The 19,262-nt window shown below is 38.4% G+C and overlaps 1 non-coding gene across 1 annotated transcript; it reads left to right on the forward strand.

The window, feature by feature from the left end:
- Positions 1-14,594: 14,594 nt before the first annotated feature.
- Positions 14,595-14,701, forward strand: LOC141615801 (small nucleolar RNA R71). Its single transcript, XR_012530197.1, has one exon. It is a non-coding gene; the product is annotated as a small nucleolar RNA R71 (small nucleolar RNA).
- Positions 14,702-19,262: the final 4,561 nt, after the last annotated feature.

Below are 19,262 nucleotides of genomic sequence, written 5' to 3' on the forward strand. Positions count from 1 at the left end.
GATCATGCTGCAGAGAATGTGACTGTTTTTGTGATAAACATGAATAACATGTTCAAGAATCATGTATTCTAATATATCTTGAAACTTACCGTTCTGAGGAGCAGTACTCTTAATGGTAAGCAAATAGAAAAGCTACAATATATCTTGAAACTTACCAAAAAAAAATAAGGATAAGACTTCAGTGAATTCAGGTTGTTTCTCAAGTTCCACCCATCGAAGGAGTTGTTCCTATCCTTCTATGCACTTAAACAGCTTCTTTCAGCAGCTTCTTGTGCTTCTCTTTCACGAGCTTCTTCTTAATGTTTGCATTTTCTCTATAGTTCTGCATGTTCTCTTTCACCCTCTCCTGCTCTTCTTTCCTCTACCTCTCCCTGGCCTGAGCAACAGAAAAAAGAGAATGGTCAAGACACACATAAAATATAATTTCACATAACATGAGGCCTTGTTTCAGTCTTAAACAAGTTACTACACTTTGCTGTCCAAAAAAATTCATCATTGAATTATAAGAATCCAGCTTTATACCTCCCTAATCTCAAAGATGTTTACTTTTCAAATTAAATTTGTCATGTCTATTTTACCTCTCAGATGTAAGGCTAGCATGCTCAACATATGAGTAAATATGACCACGGACATGCAACATCATCTATATTGATAAACATTATGCTTAAATTAGCATATGAACAAGAAAAATCAATAAAATTTTAATCCCATTACAAGTGTGAAAGACATAAAGGAAGGGTTAGCTGATCTTACCTGACCGTATACATGATCAACTAAAAAGTCAAAATAGTCCATTAGTTTACAGTAAGAAACAAAGGTAAATATTTTCAAGAATTAGTCACTTTGGACTGATTAGTTTTATGTGGACAGCTCACTTCCATTCAACATCCAATGGTGATCTATCACAGCAAGAAAAACTACCACCCCCATTTATAGCTAATCATATTAGTCCTAATATTGGTCTCCCATATTATATCCCAAAGCTTACACAACATCGCTAATGGATAATCCTACCCATGACAAAGAAAAGAGAATGGTACAATACCTTATATTGTTTTAGAGTAGTCATGATCGCAAATACCTCCGAATAGAGTCACCATCGGGTATTCACATAATCAAGTAAGTATAGGTACTAGTTTTAATTGAACCAAAAACCTATAATTTGATCAACTTTAATTATCAAATCAAATCAATTTAAGTCAAATACTTCAAATCCAGCAACAATTACGCTATAATTATCATACCAAAACAACAATAACATCATTCAACAGTATAATGCAACTAATTATGAAATTTCTGTAAACCCTAATTACAAGATTCATACCTGTTCAAGGAGAACTGGTAGGGAGGAGGAGCCAGTGGTGGGAAAGATCTGGTGAAGCGAGTAGTGAACAAGTCGTCGGCGATTGGCAAGTGGGATTTCTGGTGCGGCGGAATCGTGGGTGTTGAAGGAGGTATAGTGGCGAGGAGTGTTTCACTCATCAAGTGTCATCTTATTCGCAATTGAACTCGTAGAAGAGAAGTTGCAGCAATGAAGGTGCAGCGGCCGGCCTGGTGTGAAGAAGAGGGCGCCGAAAGGTTGTGCGTGGGGTTTCCGTGAAGGGCGACTACGGGTTGTAAGGGTTTTGCATAGGGTTTCTGTGAAAACTATGGAAGGGAGGCAAATGAAGGGTCGGTTTTGCTAATTAAATTGAGGTCGGTTTTCAACAAATGAAGGGTTTCTCACGTAAACAATAATGGAAGTTTGTTACATCGGTTCATTAATTAACTGATGCAAATATAAATCTTATCTAATTAAATTGACATCGGTTTTCAACAAAAACGATGCAACGTAAATAAATTAACATCGGTTTTCAAATAACCGATGCTAACAAGTGATGTAAATAATAAAAATAAGATGATTAACATCGTTTTTTTTAAAACCGATGTTAAAAACTCTATTATTAGTGATTACATCGGTTTTATTAAGAACTGATGTCATTAGGGCGATGTTAATGAGACTTTTTCTACTAGTGGTCCATCATAATCACGATAAACTCTTCGGATTATAATGTTGAGGTAAATTAAGTCAACACAAACTACTTACCCAACGTAGAAGGGGTCATATGGAGAGTAAGGTCCTATATGCCTACCGACGAAGAAGGTATTCATAGTTGTTTGGCCTATAAAGACTAGTCTCAATTTCAGTTTTAGAGGAAGATCCCATCAACTTTATTTTAATTCATTTTAAGTGAACTAATATCTAGCATGCGAGAATGAATAAACTAAGGTGATGGCTTAAAATTGAGTGACATATGTATGTCTATGAAAACTAATATTCAATCTATATGAGTCAATTTTCATGCATTTTAGTAGGTGGTTTGGTTTAGACGGAATATGATGCATTAATTATCATGTGAAGAAAAGCAATAAGAATGGAAAAATGTAAAACAAAATAAAGTCCTAGTGTGGCCTATCTACCAAAATGAACATAAATACAATTTTGGAATCCATCCTTGGACCCGAGAAGCTTGTCTTGATGTTCCATCTTAGTCCATGTAGCGGGAGTGAGCAATCCAATCTCAATCTTTAGTCTTCTTTAAAAATTACAATTAAAAATTACAAAATAAACCAATTTACATTCTAATTTCAAAAACATAATACTTAAAGAAAATAAAAGGAGATTCGAGATCTCAAAAATTACATTAAAATTATGTTTCCATCATTACGAAAACATAATTAACTAAGGCCACACTAGGTATTACAAATTACAACCTATTGCAAAAATACGTAAATTAAACCATTCAACAAAACATTCATCTAAATAAAAATGCATCAACTATAAATTAAACATTCAAGACATAATTCCTTAATTATGTAGAGTAATTTATCCAAACCACCTATTTAAACGCAAATTCTCATTGATGGCAGCCATATTCTGCCATCAGCTGAAGACGGGCCAAATGTCGCCATTTTAACTACAAAATGTTACCATTTTAATGACAAACTATTATAGCTTTAAAAATTATTTACCTTAAAATGGTTACATTTTCATCAATGTTGGGTGACATTTTGCCCGTCTTCAGCTGAAGACCAAATATGGCTGCCATCAGCAAGACTTGCTGCTATTTAAATGATCAAATTATGTGACAATTCCTCAATTACTCACAATAATTTCAATCTTAATACATATTAACTTATAATATGAATTAATCCAACATTATTTTAAACCTCTTTAAAATAATTAGTTATCTTTTATTTGTGAACTTTTTCACAACTAACAATTATACATTATAAATGATGTACAAAGATTATTGGCCAAAAATAAATTTTTTTTATTAATGCTCTCGGCAAATAAAAAAAAACAGACTTTTTTTTTTCTTTTTTAATGCTCACGGCATTGTTCAAAAACGAAAAAAAAAAACAGATTTCTTTTTCTTTTCCCTCGGCAATTCCAAAAAAAACAAAAAACCAGTTTTTTTTTTATTAAAATTTCCCACGGCATTTGGACCTAAAATAAAAACCAGTTTTTTTTTTCCTTGGTGCTCTCGGCTGAAATAAAAAAAAAACGAAAAACAGCCCTTTTTTATAATCGAAAAAAAAAACATTAAGATGACCAAATTTGTTTAAAGTTGCTGTTAGAACAAGATTGGCATAATTATCAACATTTAATTTAATGAATCATGATCCTTAAACAACAATTTAACATCATGTGTGCCAAAAACTATATAGCAAAAACAAATAATCATCATAAAACAAAACAATTCCCACTTACATTTCAATTTAATTCTCATTAAATTAAAATATCTACAAATTTATCATATTATCATCTTAACTAATTAAAACAACAATATGAATAAATCAAAATGGAAACAAGAACAACAAAACAAACAAAAAAAACTCGCGGTTGAAAAAAAAATTTCATTCGGCAAATTTTTTTTTTCAAAACAGCCGAAACCTTTTTTTTTCTTCAATTTTTTTTAAATTCATTTATGAAAATCATATAAAATAATTTCGTGGTCTTGGCTCTAATACCACTTGTAGGAAATATCGGTATACTTCCTATAAGAAAATCGGATTATAACGAAATTATGATTATGAAAAACTAGTCATAAACGAATTTGCATAAACAAAAAGAGTAGAGATTAAGAATCAACCTTTGGTCCTAGCAAATTTGGCCTAAGAACAATATCGAAATCGATATTCTCCTAATCGTTGCACCCAAAATGTGATGAGAAATGCCCTTGTTCTTGCTAGAATAGATCCCCAAAATTGTTAATTAATTTTTAGGGTTTTTGTGTGAATGATGAGAGAATTAGGTCAAGTGAATTAGGTTAAGAAAATGATCTCCCTCCTCCTCTTGAAACCGTGTAGGATGGAGTGAATAAGGGGAGATATTTCTTTCCTTTTTTTCGGTTTTAGCAACAACCAAAAATAAGGATAAAATCCCCTTATTTTCGGTTATTGTCAAACTATATATAATGTGTATATTTTATCAATTGTCTATTATATCGACATGTATTAATAAGTCCACTCATAACAGTTTGCAGTCGATTTATTAATACCGGTCTGTCGACATTTATTATGACAATATCGTATAAAATATACATTAACTATAAATATCGCATATTTATAATTTGCTAATTAAATATAACTGATTACGTTTTTACGAATTAACATCGTAATTCATTTAAGCTAACATTATATACATTTATTAAATATAACAGTTTATATTCAATTTACGAATTTAACAGTTAATTCGTCTCAGCTGGTATTTAATTGTATTAAATAATCATCTCATCATCACATTGACTAACTGTTTAGTCAAATACATAGACTAACCTTTTAGTCAGGCATCAATGTGATTATATTTTCATACAATCACATCTCTCACACACATCCTTTAGGTGTGACTTTTAGGGACCAGTTGATCACCGCCATCTGTATGATAATAACGTCAAACTTCTAGCAAGCCAACCGTTATTAAGTAAACGTTAATCAACTGATAAAATACGAAGTATACCCTTGTGAACCTATAAGAGATTTATATATGTTATCACACTAACTGTGGAGGACACAAGCTCCAACAAAGAGGTCAGAGAGGGTTAGTCGCCAGCCTGATAGATACCTTGGTGTTATCGAGGAAGATGGTGACTATGAGGTTTTACTTTTGGAAAGTGATGAACCTAAGACCAACAAAGCAGTTATATCTGACTCTAAGCTATTGCTCGTGGCCATGCAATCCGAAATGGATTCCATGTCCGAAAATCAGGTATGGGACCTGGTTGACTTACCTAAAGATGTTCGACCTCTTCAGTGTAAGTGGATATTTAAGATTAAAATCGGCATGGATGGACATAATGATGTCTACAAAGCTAGATTGGTGGCAAAAGGTTTCACCCAGGTTCATGGCTTACACTATGATGAAACTTTTGCACCAGTTGCTATTGTTAGATCTGTTCGGATAATGTTAGCGATTCCTGCATTTCATGATTATGAGATATGGCAAATGGATGGCAAAACCGCTTTCCTGAACGGGTTTCTGGAAGAGGAAGTGTTTATGACACAACCTGAAGGTTTTGTGGATCCTAAAAATCCTAACATAGTGTCAAGGAGTTGGAATCATCGTTTTGATCATGTTATTAAACAGAATGGTTTTTCTCGAAGTGTTAAAGAACCATGTTTATACATGAAGTTTAGTGGGAGTAAATTTCTTTTCTTACTTCTTTATGTGGACGACATATTACTCATTGGGAATGATGTAGATATGCTTGCTTCTGTCAAAAAGTGGTTAGGAAATCACTCCCAAATGAAAGATTTGGGAGAAGCTCAGCCCATCTTGGGTATCCGGATTTATAGGGATAGATCCAAAAGGATATTAGCTTTGAGTCAAGAAGCCTATATCGATAAGATTCTTGACCGATTCAATATGAAAAACTCCAAGAGAGGTTTTTTACCTATAGGCAGTGGGATTACTTTGAGTAAGTCACAGTGTCCTACTGAACCTAAGGATATTGAATGCATGAAATCGATTCCCTATGCTTCCTGACACGTCTGTCGTGTACCTGTCAAAAATAAACTAACTAAACTAACTATATAGCTAGGGAAGTCAGGTCGATATCCACAGGGAGGCAAGATATCTGTAGTGGTCCGTCTATTTGGTCACAAATGGGGGGGGGGGTTGTTTGAATTGTTATCTAAACTACGAGTTTTAAAGGAAAGAGAAATAAAGGGCAAGAGCAATAAAGGCAAGGAATAAGACTTAAACTATCAGAAAGAGAGGGACATGTCAGGATTTCGGTTCACTACGGTAGTCCAGTGACTCAGCTGTAAATGACTCAGACGAATTAATGTAAGACGGATGTTGAAAGGTCCTTTCGGTCCACCTTCTATCCTAAAATACCACTAACTTAATTTTCATCTCGTCAGGGTAGTCTACTGTTCATAACAGGCCTATTTAGTCCAATCTTTCGATCTAGGATTAATTTTAGCCAGATTAAAGTTTAACTCAGAAGTGTGCACTCAACTAAGTCGAATAAATACAATTAAATTGCTATGGTGACAGAGCCTTGTAATTAATTCATCTAATTCATTCACTACATCGTCACATTCCTACCGCAGATCCCCTAATCCCAACATGAAGGGGTTTAGCTACTCATGTCGCTAATTAAACTAACAAAGAGATAATTTTCCAAAGAAAGAAACATAATGAAATAATAAGTAAATTGCATAAAAGAGAAATTAGGGCAAAGGAATTAAATGGAGTAAACAAGAAATTAAAGCAAACAATGATTAATTATTGATAAGAAAAGAGGAAGGAATTACAATCCAAGCGAATCCGGCGTAAAGAACACAAAATCCGAGTGAAAACAATCCGAGAACAAAGTTACAGTGAAGAGAAATAAGCAACGCAGTAAAGTTTTACAGTAGAAAGCTTTAGATAAATGAAATATAGATCCTAATGACCTAGTAAAGCGTGCTTAAATAGCAAAGTAATTAAGTTTAGCGAAATAAACATAACACGGGCTGTTTAGAAGCCCATAACAGCAAAACCACTCGATCAAGTGGATTAAAACCACTCGATCGAGCAAAACCTCATCAGCAACTACTCGATCGAGTAGAAAGTTACTCGATCGAGTAACCTGTCTTTCTGCAAGCTAAGGATCGAGTGGAAAACCACTCGATCGACCACCCTGGGACGTAAAAACCACTCGATCGAGTTCTTTGTCTTTATTTCAGCTCAAGTCCGCGCCTAAATGCCTCGTAATCCGTGCCATGACGCTTCCAAACGTAGTATCTCACTCTGGAAAAATCCCGTCTCCTCTAAATGCATGCAAAAAGGACGAAAAAGGGTACGATTCCACTACTTTCGCGTTCATTTCTACAAAATGGACAACACGAACCAAAGTAGCCAATTCGGGGCAAAATACTATAAAAACAGTATAAAAATGCATAGAAATACGTGCTGAAATAGGCTAAAAAGACTATATAAAAAGCACGTATCAAATCTCCCTAAACCGAACCTTTACTCGTCCTCGAGTAAACTAAAATGCAACTAATGGAACGGAAATGATAACTCAGAGCTAACTTAACTTGTCTACTTGAACCAATTTAATGCAACAAAAAGTAACAGTTAAAGCTAAGCAGTCAATACGCAAACGAGTTATAACCTATTCAGAAATATAGCTAACCTATCGACCTTGCAAGACCAACAAAATCGGACTCTCTCGTGGTCACTCTTCTCTCATGAAGCAAAGGGTGAATAATATGTAAAAGAGAGAAGAAAAGGCAGTCACTCACCTAACTACGACCTACATAGCATGCATGCAACAAAAATGAAAGACAATTCAAGTACTAATGCACACACTCCAACCAATAATGTCCGTCACGGCCGAGGGCTTACAAGTAAGTAGACCTGGCAAAAGCTGAACCGACCCGAGGAACCCGACCCGATACAACCCGAAAATTGGGTGAACCGAAACCGAACCGACCCGACCCGAACCGACCCGATAACCGATAATAGCCTTATTTTCTCAACCCGAACCCGACATGAGCCGACCCGACTCGACCCGCGACCCGATATTTTCTCAACCCGATAGATGACATGATAATGAACTAGCTTAATAATGGTTTAAATAACACCAAAGTGACATTCATCTTAATTATTTTCACTTAAAACTACAATTAGTACACCTACCTATTATTTAAACATAAATTACCATTCAAAACGAAATTTATAAGATAAAATATATGTTGATAACCTGACCCGACACTGACCCGCTAATGACCCGACCCGACTTGCCACCCGTTAATGACCAGACCCGAAGACGACCTGACAAGAATCGAACCGACCTGAACCCGTCACTGACCCGACATAACCCGAACCCGATATGACCCGACCCGCTTTGACACGACCCGTAACCGACCCGATTGCCACCTCTACAAGTAAGTATGGGAATAGTGAGGTTCAGGTGAGGAAAGGTAAAACATGTTATGGTAATGTGGAGGTAAAAGCGTCAAGCTAGTTTCTAACAGGACCATAATAAAAACCATCTGAATCTCAACTGACTGAAAAACTAAGTACAAGTGCCCTTCATTTGGCACAAAGCTCACTAAACTCAAACACAATCTCCTCAAAAAATATAGAATAAGAACGGAGGAGTCAGACGGTCACAAACTTTCCTTTTTTAAATACCGTTTGAAATAACTAACTGAAACAAAACAATTCTTTTTTTTTCAAACTTTCTTTCTTTTTCTTCTTTTCTCACGTTCAGCTTTTCTTTTTTTTTTTTCTTTTTTCTTTGTTTTTTTCCTTTCTTTCTCTTCACGTCTTTTTTTTTTTCAATTCTTTTTCACTTATTTCTCCTTCTATTTTCCAACAACTCCAAACACGGAAATATGGGCCAAAATGCAATCGGAAAACTCATACCCAAAAGAACATACTAACTAGCTTGACTAGGCAGGCTTAATTTGGAATGTAGCTAATGGGTCAAAAAGGCAAATTTGGCTAATGTGGAGCTAAATGGGTGAAAAAAAAATATAAAGAAAGGGAAATTTGCAAGCACCTCCCTGCATGTGACACCAACCACAAACCCGAATATGTGCATTTGACGAGAAATTGAATGTCATAAAAGTGCAGAAAAGATGAACATGCTATACAAGGAGTACTACTCTCAATTCCTAATGAACTGGTCATGAATGTCACCAGTTATGGCTCTAAAACTCAGAATTTTTCAAGTAGTTTGCCAATTTATCAGGTCAAGTCTAAACAGTCAGCTATATTTGAACAGAAACTCGTAGACTATGCGTATGACAAAGCTAATAACTATCAATAAAGTGCAAGGCTCAAGTAAAATGACAAGTTATAGTGCATTATCATCATGGAATTCTACCGTTCCGACTCAACCTATTTGCAAAAGTAAACGTGAATTTTTTTGAAATTTTTCTAATTTTTTTGGATTTTTTTTTTTTTGATAGAAAAAAAAAACAACAATGCAAGCTGAAAAATAAATGTGAATGCAAAAACAAATGCAAATGCAGACTCAAAAGGATGCAATACCCTCCCCAAACCAAAACGGACAACGCCCTCGTTGTCCTCCTCTGCTTCTCAGCGCGAGCTCTCTCCACTGCCACCTCCGGGTCCTCGTCCTCCTCCTCCTCAGACACGGGGTACCCCTCAGGTGCGTACCGGAAGAAGGAAGGGTGTAGCCAACCCTCTTGGATCGGTCGGTGTCGCCGCAAGTGGTACTCGTATAGAGGGTCCAAGGCTAGAGGCAAGTCCCTCTCCATACAAGCCTGACGCCCTGCAACCTCAAGCAACAAACCGTAAACGGCGCCCCCTTGGTCCAGGACCGCGGGCGCCACAAAGGGAGGAGGTGGTACGAAAGTAGCCGGTAGGTCCGGCTGAGTCTGTGTCTGGTCATTGGGAGTGGGAGTAGGAGTAGTAGTAGTAGTGGGAGTAGGGGTTGGTACGGGAGTAGCCGTGGAAGGCTGGGTGCTCCCTGAAGGTGTGGACCCCTCTCCAGTCTCAAGACGCCGCTTCTTGGCGGCGGGTGCAGCAGGAGGTGGTCGGCGTGGAAGGTGAAGGTCAGGCAGTGGTGGCAGGCGGGCGCCCCTAGCAACAGTAGGAAGGGGCTCTAGACGGGGGAGAGTCTCACAAGGTAAGTCTGGCGACGAAGCCGTCTATCTTCCATGTCCGTAGTCCGGGGTAAGCCAATGCTTGAGAAAGCATGGCATCCAGACTCGCAGCCCTCTCTCCCGGAGGTACTGCAGTCGCGAGGCCAAACGGGGATGAGGGAACGGGAAAGAATGGTGGCTATGCCACCGCAGTCAATGGTTCCCGTCTCCTTCTTCCCCCGGAAAGGTACTGGGCGGTCAAGTAAGCTATGTTGAGGGTAAGGGGACCCTCACAGTCGATGTTCAAGTAACCGCCCAGGATGGAGAGCTCGGTGTTTGTGATGTTGTTCGACTCCTTTCGGCCGAAAATAGTGCTCCCCATCAATCTAAGGAAACAACGGACAGCGGGGAGGTCCACCACAGGAGTAAAAGCAGTGGCTGGTGTAGCAGTAGGGGCTGCTATGGCCACCACTGAAGAGGAACTAGATGCAGTGCTAGCAGTGGTGGTGACCGTAGAGGAAGTGGCAGCCTGAACTGAGCTAGCAGAAGAGCTAGCTGGAGCAAAGACTGTAACTGCAGCTGAAACTAGGAACACTGGGGCTGCAGTAGTCACTAAAGTGGAGACAGTGGCAATAGCAGGGGCCACTGTCTCAGACAGAGACGGACTAGAGGTGGAGCTGGTAGAAGGTAAAGTGCTAGAATCCATCCTGTATACAGAGGGTAGGGGGCATGATAAGATAACAGCTGCTAATAGTGGCCAAAACAGCACGAAAACCAGCATATGACAGCATGTGAATCCCCTATTAGTCGAAAATTTCGACTTACAGCATATAATTCCCAACAATCCTCAAAAATTTCGAGTCACAGTAGGCAAACAACGATAGGGAACGGGGATAGCAGTTAACAACAGTAGCAAGTAACAACAACTGAGGTTAAATAAGGCAAGGCAAAGATATAACTCGCTGACAAATAAAAATTCGACTTAAACAGCCCTAATCGCGAAATTTTGCACAAAATTCGAATTGAAGCATGTTAAGAAGCGAAAGGGGTGTGATAACAGTCTAAAACAGCAGCAATTAAGCGACAAGGAAGCTAATTAGACAAATTATAGCAATGAGAACCATAATGACAGTCGAAAATTTCGACTGTCCTGAACCCATATCGCAAAAATCGTGTAAAATTCGAATTAAACATGCAACAATAGTGAGGAAGGGGAATTGGTCATCAAGCAAGACAAGTAAGGGCAAACAAAGGCAATTAAAGTCGAAAAAATCGACTAAACCAAAATTTCGAACCCTAATTCCAAAATTCCTCATAAAAATTCGAAAAAATGAAATTAATATGCAATGAGGAAGTAGAAATCACTTACTTGATGGGAATAGACCTACAATATGCAATTAATCTTCAAGAAACAAGCAAAACAAGCGATTTTTTTCGAGCTCAAAACGCAACCCTAAATCCTCTTTAATACCGTGTAAATGAGCACAAATTAAGGGAAATTAAGGGGCTTTGAAAGATTAATTAGCAAGCAATAGATTGTAGGAGACGGATTTGGTAATTAGGCAAGAAAAATTGGGATTTGGGGATGAATTGATCGCAAAAGGGGAGGTGTTAGACGAAAATTAGGGGCAAAATGAAATTAGAAACAAAACATAAGAGTTTAAAGCAAAACTCCCTGTCTTCTCTGCGAAATCACTCGATCGAGTGGTTTTAAACTACTCGATCGAGGACTTTTGATGATCCAGTTGCTCGATCGAGTAGAATTCTACTCGATCTAGAAGTCCCACTTGTTGCTTTACTTGATCGACTACAGGAAACACTCGATTGACCATTTTTTCACTCGATCGAGTACAAAAAGTACTCGATCGAGTTCTTTTCTCGCGTAAGCTCTTGAATTTCGTCAATTCTTCCCTTGGAATGCGTAAAACTTCCCCAAACCTGCATAGAAACACGTGGAAAAATATCCCAACATAACAAATACGCAAATAAATAGTCTATAGTCTTAAATCTACGCTAAAAACAGTCTATAAACTAATTGTCCTAATTAAAAGAAATAAAACAAATTCAACGGAAAATTCAAAAATTATCTATTACAAGGTGTTACACGGGGCATTTCCCCGCTCAATTCCAATTGCAATTAAGTAGCCCCGTGGTGGGCTCCTGACTGGAGGATGTCGTCTTAGAAACGTTGACAGTCCTCTTCAACTTCCATGAGCTTGATTATTCATTTGAAACAGTAGGAGGGGAGTAGTTCACATCCACATAAGCACAAACTTTCCTCATCCTTGCTCCTCTATCACCGTCTTTAGCATCATTACCTCCAATTTGATTGATTGTGATCCGATGACAACATCCTTTGACAGCTCCTTCATTGCTTTCATCCGTACCTTCAAAGAAGGAAAATGTAGACGAACTTTCCCTCCTTTTTTTGTCGATCGAGGCGGAGGGGTAACAATTGCAGCACAATGCTCCAAATTTTCAACTGGAGTGTCAATAATAGGGTCAATAGAAGAGAGAACATTGCAAGGCTGAGCTTGCATGGGAGCCCTCCGGGACTTAGACTGATGAAAAATCAGCTCCTCGTCCCCTACCTGAAAGGTCAAACTCTTTCCCCCGACGTCGATAACTGCACGAGCAGTTGACAAAAATGGTCTCCCTAAAATAATAGGGGTGTGTGCATCTTCGGGGATGTCTAAGACAACGAAATCAACGGGAATAAAGAATCTCCCGATCCTCACAGATACGTCTTCTACAATACCTAGTGGCCGTGATATACTACGGTCGGCCATCTGGACTGTCATATTGGTGCAACTCAGCTTTGTCAAACCAAGTCTCTTGGCCAGAGACAGTGGTAAGACACTCACGCTAGCGCCTAAATCGCATAGCGCATTATCAATCAAATAGTTACCGATATGACACGGAATTGAAAAACTACCCGGGTCTGACTTCTTAGGAGGTAACTTATTTTGAAATAGGGCTGACCCCACCTCAGTCAAAGCTACGGTCTCACTATCACTAATACTCCTCTTACGCGATAAAATTTCTTTCATAAACTTGAGATAAGAGGGTACCTTTGTCAGCAACTCAGTGAACGGCACAGTGACTTCCAAGCTATTCAGAAGTTCGGCAAATTTGCCGAATTGTTGATTGGACTTAGTATTCAGCAGACGCCTCGGAAAGGGAACCGTGATGGGTATCTCGAGTCCCTTGTTTCTCTCTTCCAATGTATCTTCCGGAGCAAGTTCTGTACCCTTTGGACGCTTCTTACCTCTCGAACAAGGTATTTCCGGTGATTTATCGCTTAAACGAGCACTAGCAGGCTCTCGAATAAGCTTCCCGTCATCAAAACTACTTGATCGACCAATATACCCATTCGATCGAGTAGAATCTTCAACAATATCACTCGATCGAGTGAAATTTTCACTCGATCGAGCAACTCCATTTCGCTCTTCACTCGATCGAGTAGATAAACTACTCGATCGACCAGTACCATTTCCTTGATCACTCGATCGAGTGGAAAAACCACTCGATCGAGCACTTTCATCCTTAAATCTGCTCGATCGACCACCTGAAACCAGTCGATCGAGCACTTGCTTTGCCGTGAGCTCACTTTCTTCGACGAACACCGCTTCATCATCGATTCTGACTCTCCTCGGTCCGATTTTTGTATTTCCGGTCCCTCATAAGAACGACCGCTTCTCATATTTATCAAGTTTACCGTCTCGTGTGGATTCTTCTCATTTTGAGTCGGTAATTGACCCTGCTTTCTTGATGATTGATTCATGGCTAGTTGGGCAACTTGAGTTTCAAGTGCCTTTATGGACGCATCTTTCTGTTGATCACTCAGCTGAAACTGCTTTGTAAAAGCTTGCAACATAGACTTAAGCTCACCAATTTCACTCACCCCACCGGAGGATGATGCACCGTGGTTAGGAGGAGCAAAGGAAGGAGGCTTCTGAAAGCCTTGTTGATTCTTATGTGGAGGAACATAAGGCTGTTGCTGGTGTAGAGGAGGTGTAGGATTGAGCACATTTTGACTAGTCCACCTCAAATTGGGATGGACTGCCCCTTGATTATTGTAATAGGAACCTCCTCCTTGCCTATATTGCTGAAAGGCAAGGATTTGTTCCTTCTCTACAAGACAGCCACCAGCAGTGTGGCCATCATTACTCCCACATCTCTCACAAGAAACGGTCTCTCCTCTAGTAAGAACATGGACTGTCTTAGGCTCCCCAGCAGCTTGTAGCTCCAACTTGTCAAATCTAGCATTCATGGTCTCCAGCTGAGCCAAAACCTGCTTATCAACTGCATGAACTGTTCTAATCCCATCCCCCGGGTTACCATACTCAGCATTGTGATTAGCCATCTCTTCAATAAGAGACCACCCGTTATCATCATCGGTGTTCTCCTGAAATCTCCCACTAGATGCCGCATCAAGTATGGTTCTTTGGTCGTCATACAACCCATTGTAGAACTGATTAGCTAGAAACCATGGGTCAAAACCATGGTGAGGGATAGACCTCACCAACTTCTTGAATCGCGACCATGCCTCATAGAAACTTTCATCGGAAGCCTGTCTGAAACTAGTAATCTTGGCCCTCAGCAGATTGGTGCGTTGTGGAGGGAAATATCTCTTGTAAAATGCAAGAGCAAGAGACTCCCAATCTGTAACCCCAGAAGTTGTGCGGTCCATGTCAGTAAGCCACTCCTTGGCTGAATCAGCTGAAGAGAAAGGAAATAGAACCTCCTTAATCTTATCTTGAGTTACCCCCTTAGTCGCGGGGATAGTAGAACAGTAATCGGTAAAAGTCTCCATATGCTTCCTCGGATCTTCACCTGCCACACCTCTATAAATATTTCTCTCCACCAGATTGATATAAGAAGGACGGATGTCGAATGTATTCCCATCCTCAGTCTGGAGATTGAAACCCTTCGGAATAGAGGATGCTTTAGGCAGTGCATGACTGGAAAGCTTAGGCATCTTTACTGTAGAATTCGGACTGTCTTCGAAAAGAGAGTGATGTAGCTCTGGCTCGAAAGTACTCAAGTCTTCCTTTCATGATTTCCTTTGCAGACGGAGTCTATGCCTGAATAATCTCTCTAGCTCTGAATCAGCTGAAACTAATTCAAACCTGTCTGACCTGGGCATAAACAACACTGAAAGAAAATAATAAGAACGGCCTCAAGGAATAAAAATTCCCTGAGACGGATAAAATAAACGGAACGAAAACAAATAGGGCAATTGCCTTCCCGACAACGGCGCCAAAATTTGACACGTCTGTCGTGTACCTGTCAAAAATAAATTAACTAAACAAACTATATAGCTAGGGAAGTCAGGTCGATCTCCACAGGGAGGCAAGATATCTGTAGTGGTCCATCTATTTGGTCACAAATGGGGGGGGGGGGGGGTTGTTTGAATTGTTATCTAAACTACGAGTTTTAAAGGAAAGAGAAATAAAGGGGAAGAGCAATAAAGGCAAGGAATAAGACTTCAACTATCAGAAAGAGAGGGACATGTCAGGATTTCGGTTCACTATGGTAGTCCAGTGACTCGGCTGTAAATGACTCAGACGAATTAATGTAAGACGGATGTTAAAAGGTCCTTTCGGTCCACCTTCTATCCTAAAATACCACTAACTTAATTTTCATTCTCGTCAGGGTAGTCTATTGTTCATAGCAGGCCTATTTAGTCCAATCTTTCGATCTAGGATTAATTTTAGCCAGATTAAAGGTTAACTCAGAAGTGAGCACTCAACTAAGTCGAATAAATACAATGAAATTGCTATGGTGATAGAGCCTTGTAATTAATTCATCTAATTCATTCACTCCATCGTCACATTCCTACCGCAGATCCCCTAATCCCAACATGAAGGGGTTTAGCTACTCATGTCGCTAATTAAACTAACAATGAGATAATTTTCCAAAGAAAGAAACATAATGAAATAATAAGTAAATTGCATAAAAGAGAAATTAGGGCAAAGGAATTAAATGGAGTAAAAAGGAAATTAAAGCAAACAATGATTAATTATTGATAAGGAAAGAGGAAGGAATTACAATCCAAGCGAATCCGGCGTAAAGAACACAAAATCCGAGTGAAAACAATCCAAGAGCAAAGTTACAGTGAAGAGAAATAAGCAACCCAGTAAAGTTTTACAGTAGAAAGCTTTAGATAAATGAAAGATAGATCCTAATGACCTAGTAAAGCGTGCTTAAATAGCAACGTAATTAAGTTTAGCGAAATAAACATAACACGGGCTGTTTAGAAGCCCATAACAGCAAAACCACTCGATCGAGTGGATTAAAACCACTCGATCGAGCAAAACCTCATCAGCAACTACTCGATCGAGTAGAAAGTTACTCGATCGAGTAACGTGTCTTTCTACAAGCTAAGGATCGAGTGGAAAACCACTCGATCGACCACCCTGGGATGTAAAAACCACTCGATCGATTGGTAGAACTACTCGATCTAGTTCTTTGTCTTTATTTTAGATCAAGTCCGCGCCTAAATGCCTCGTAATTCGTGCCATGATGCTTCCAAACGTAGTATCTCACTCTGGAAAAATCCCGTCTCCTCTAAATGCATGCAAAAAGTACGAAAAAGGGTACGATTCCACTACTTTCGCGTTCATTTCTACAAAATGGACAAAACGAACCAAAGTAGCCAATTCGGGGCAAAATACTATAAAAACAGTATAAAAATGCATAGAAATACGTGCTGAAATAGGCTAAAAAGACTATATAAAAAGCATGTATCACTTCCGTTGTTGGATCGATCATGTATGCTATGATGTGTTCTCGTCCTAATGTCTCGTATGCTTTGAGTATGATGACTCGTTATCAGAAAACTCCAGGTGAGAGTCACTGGATAGCCGTCAAGAATATTCTTAAGTACTGGAGAAGGACTAAGGATTCAGTCTTGGTGTTTGGAGGAGAATCTGAATTACGTATAAGAGGTTATACAGAGGCCAGTTTTGAAACCGATATGGATGATTTGAAATCCCAGGCTGGTTTTGTTTTTTTCTTGAACGGAGGGGGGGCGGTTTGCTGGAGAAGTTTTAAGGAGTCTGTGACTGCTGATTCTACAACGGAAGCTGAGTACATTGCAGCCTCTGAAGCTGCAAAGGAAGCTGTTTGGATTAGGCAATTCTTAGAGGGACTGAAAGTAGTTCCAACCACCAAGGATCCTATCACTTTATATTGTGATAACAGTGGGGCAATTTTTCAAGCAAAAGAGTCCAAGTCTAGTAACAAGTCTAGACACGTACTTAGAAAATTTCATGTAATTAAAGATTTAATTGAGAGGGAGGAAATTACAATCTATAAGGTTGGGATAACTGACAACATCGCTGATCTTTTAACCAAGCCATTGTCTCATGCTAAACATGATAGTCATGTAGTTTCGATGGGATTGAGACGAATGCCAGAACTGTTGTAAGTTATAAGATATGTAATAATTAAGATATTGTATTTTTTATTTCATATATGATAATTACATTTATCGTTGTATTCAGTTTATATCTGAATTTAAAATACTTGTTTTTGTCCAAATATGTTGTAGTGACAATGTCGAACCCTATTAAAGTGAACTGGATTAACATTGTATTTTGTCCCTAGTTACTTAATGAGGTGACGTCTCAGAGTGACTAGATTGTAAGGCGATAGATGACAAGTTCGACTGTCATATGGTCATAGTGATGGCTGATCGATTACATAGGCAGATTGTGAGACGATTTATCGAATATTGACCGTTTGTAGAGTCCTTTTGTTGCTGGGTCGTGGAAAGGATTTCTATTTATTCCTTCGAGTCAATTCTTTAGACAGGTGATTGTTTGTCTGAGTAGGTACGGTTATCCGATGGCTTAGGTTTTTGTTCTAGGTCGCGCCGTAAAAGGAGGCCGATGAGCATTTACTGGGTCATTGTGATCTGTATCGAACAAATAAAATAGGTCAACGGGATTGTCCATTTATGTCATATTTTATCTCAAGGCCACTCGAGGAGAGGTGACCGGAAATGCTTGGCCACGCTCAGATGAGATCTATAGTAGATTATCCGGTCAGACAGTCATTCTCCTGATCGAGGAAACCACTTTATGATATGATCACGTGCAAGAACGACCTGGAAGACATCTTGCATTGAGTGGGAGATATTATTGGACAAGAGAATTGGTAACGCACACTTGTGTCGGACAAGTGGGAGATTGTTGGAGTAGTGTCCTCCACAATAAGTGCGTTTACATATTAAATCTCGTTAAAGGAATATCGGGGATTTATTTATTTATTTGTCAGCTGGTCATCGTTAATCGGTAATAATTGGCTAACTAGAGTTTGACATTACTGTCATGTGACGGCGGTGATCAGCTGGTCCCTTTAGGTCACACCTATAGGATGACGCCCAAAAAGAATGAATTAATTGTTTGTATGAGATACGAGATAATTAATTCCTTGTATTATTTGACTTTTAATTAGTCGCATGAATGTATTATTAGATGACGGGTTATGAACTCGGGACGAGGGGATCTATTATTTAATTATGTGATAATCAATTAATAAATATAAAATTTGGAATTTATTAATTAATTAGTTTTATACGATATGTGTATATGTTTTGAAGTAGAATTGATTAGCTATTTAAATTTTACAAGAGGTTGTAAAATTAGCTAAATGGGGTAATATTGACACATTGTAAGTTGATAAAATGGTCTTATGATTACTTAATACTCCGTAGTTAAGTAGTCATTAGTAGTTAATTTGTAATATTTAAGTGTTAACTAATTAAATTAATATTTAATTAAGGAAGATAATTAAATAAAAGACTTATAAGCATTTGTGGGGCAAATGTCGAAAACCGAAATGGACCCAAAATGGTCCATATGCACTTGTTTTTTAAGGACTTACATGTGTCCTTTATGTGGCATTTTTCACTCACCTTTGTCTCCCCAATTTGCCTATATATACCCATGTTATTCCACCATTTATGAAGTTGGGAAAAATTTTAAGAAAAATTTGGTCTTTGTAGCTTGTAGTAGCCACTTTCAGACCACATTTTTTCTTATTTTTGTTCATCTTTTACATCAAAAACACATATAAAAATAAACTAATAATATTATCAAAGTAATAATATTAATTAGTACACCAAATTCACATAATACAAGGATACTACTACTATT

The sequence above is a fragment of the Silene latifolia genome, chromosome 11 (assembly GCF_048544455.1).
Source record: "Silene latifolia isolate original U9 population chromosome 11, ASM4854445v1, whole genome shotgun sequence".
NCBI lineage: Eukaryota > Viridiplantae > Streptophyta > Magnoliopsida > Caryophyllales > Caryophyllaceae > Silene > Silene latifolia.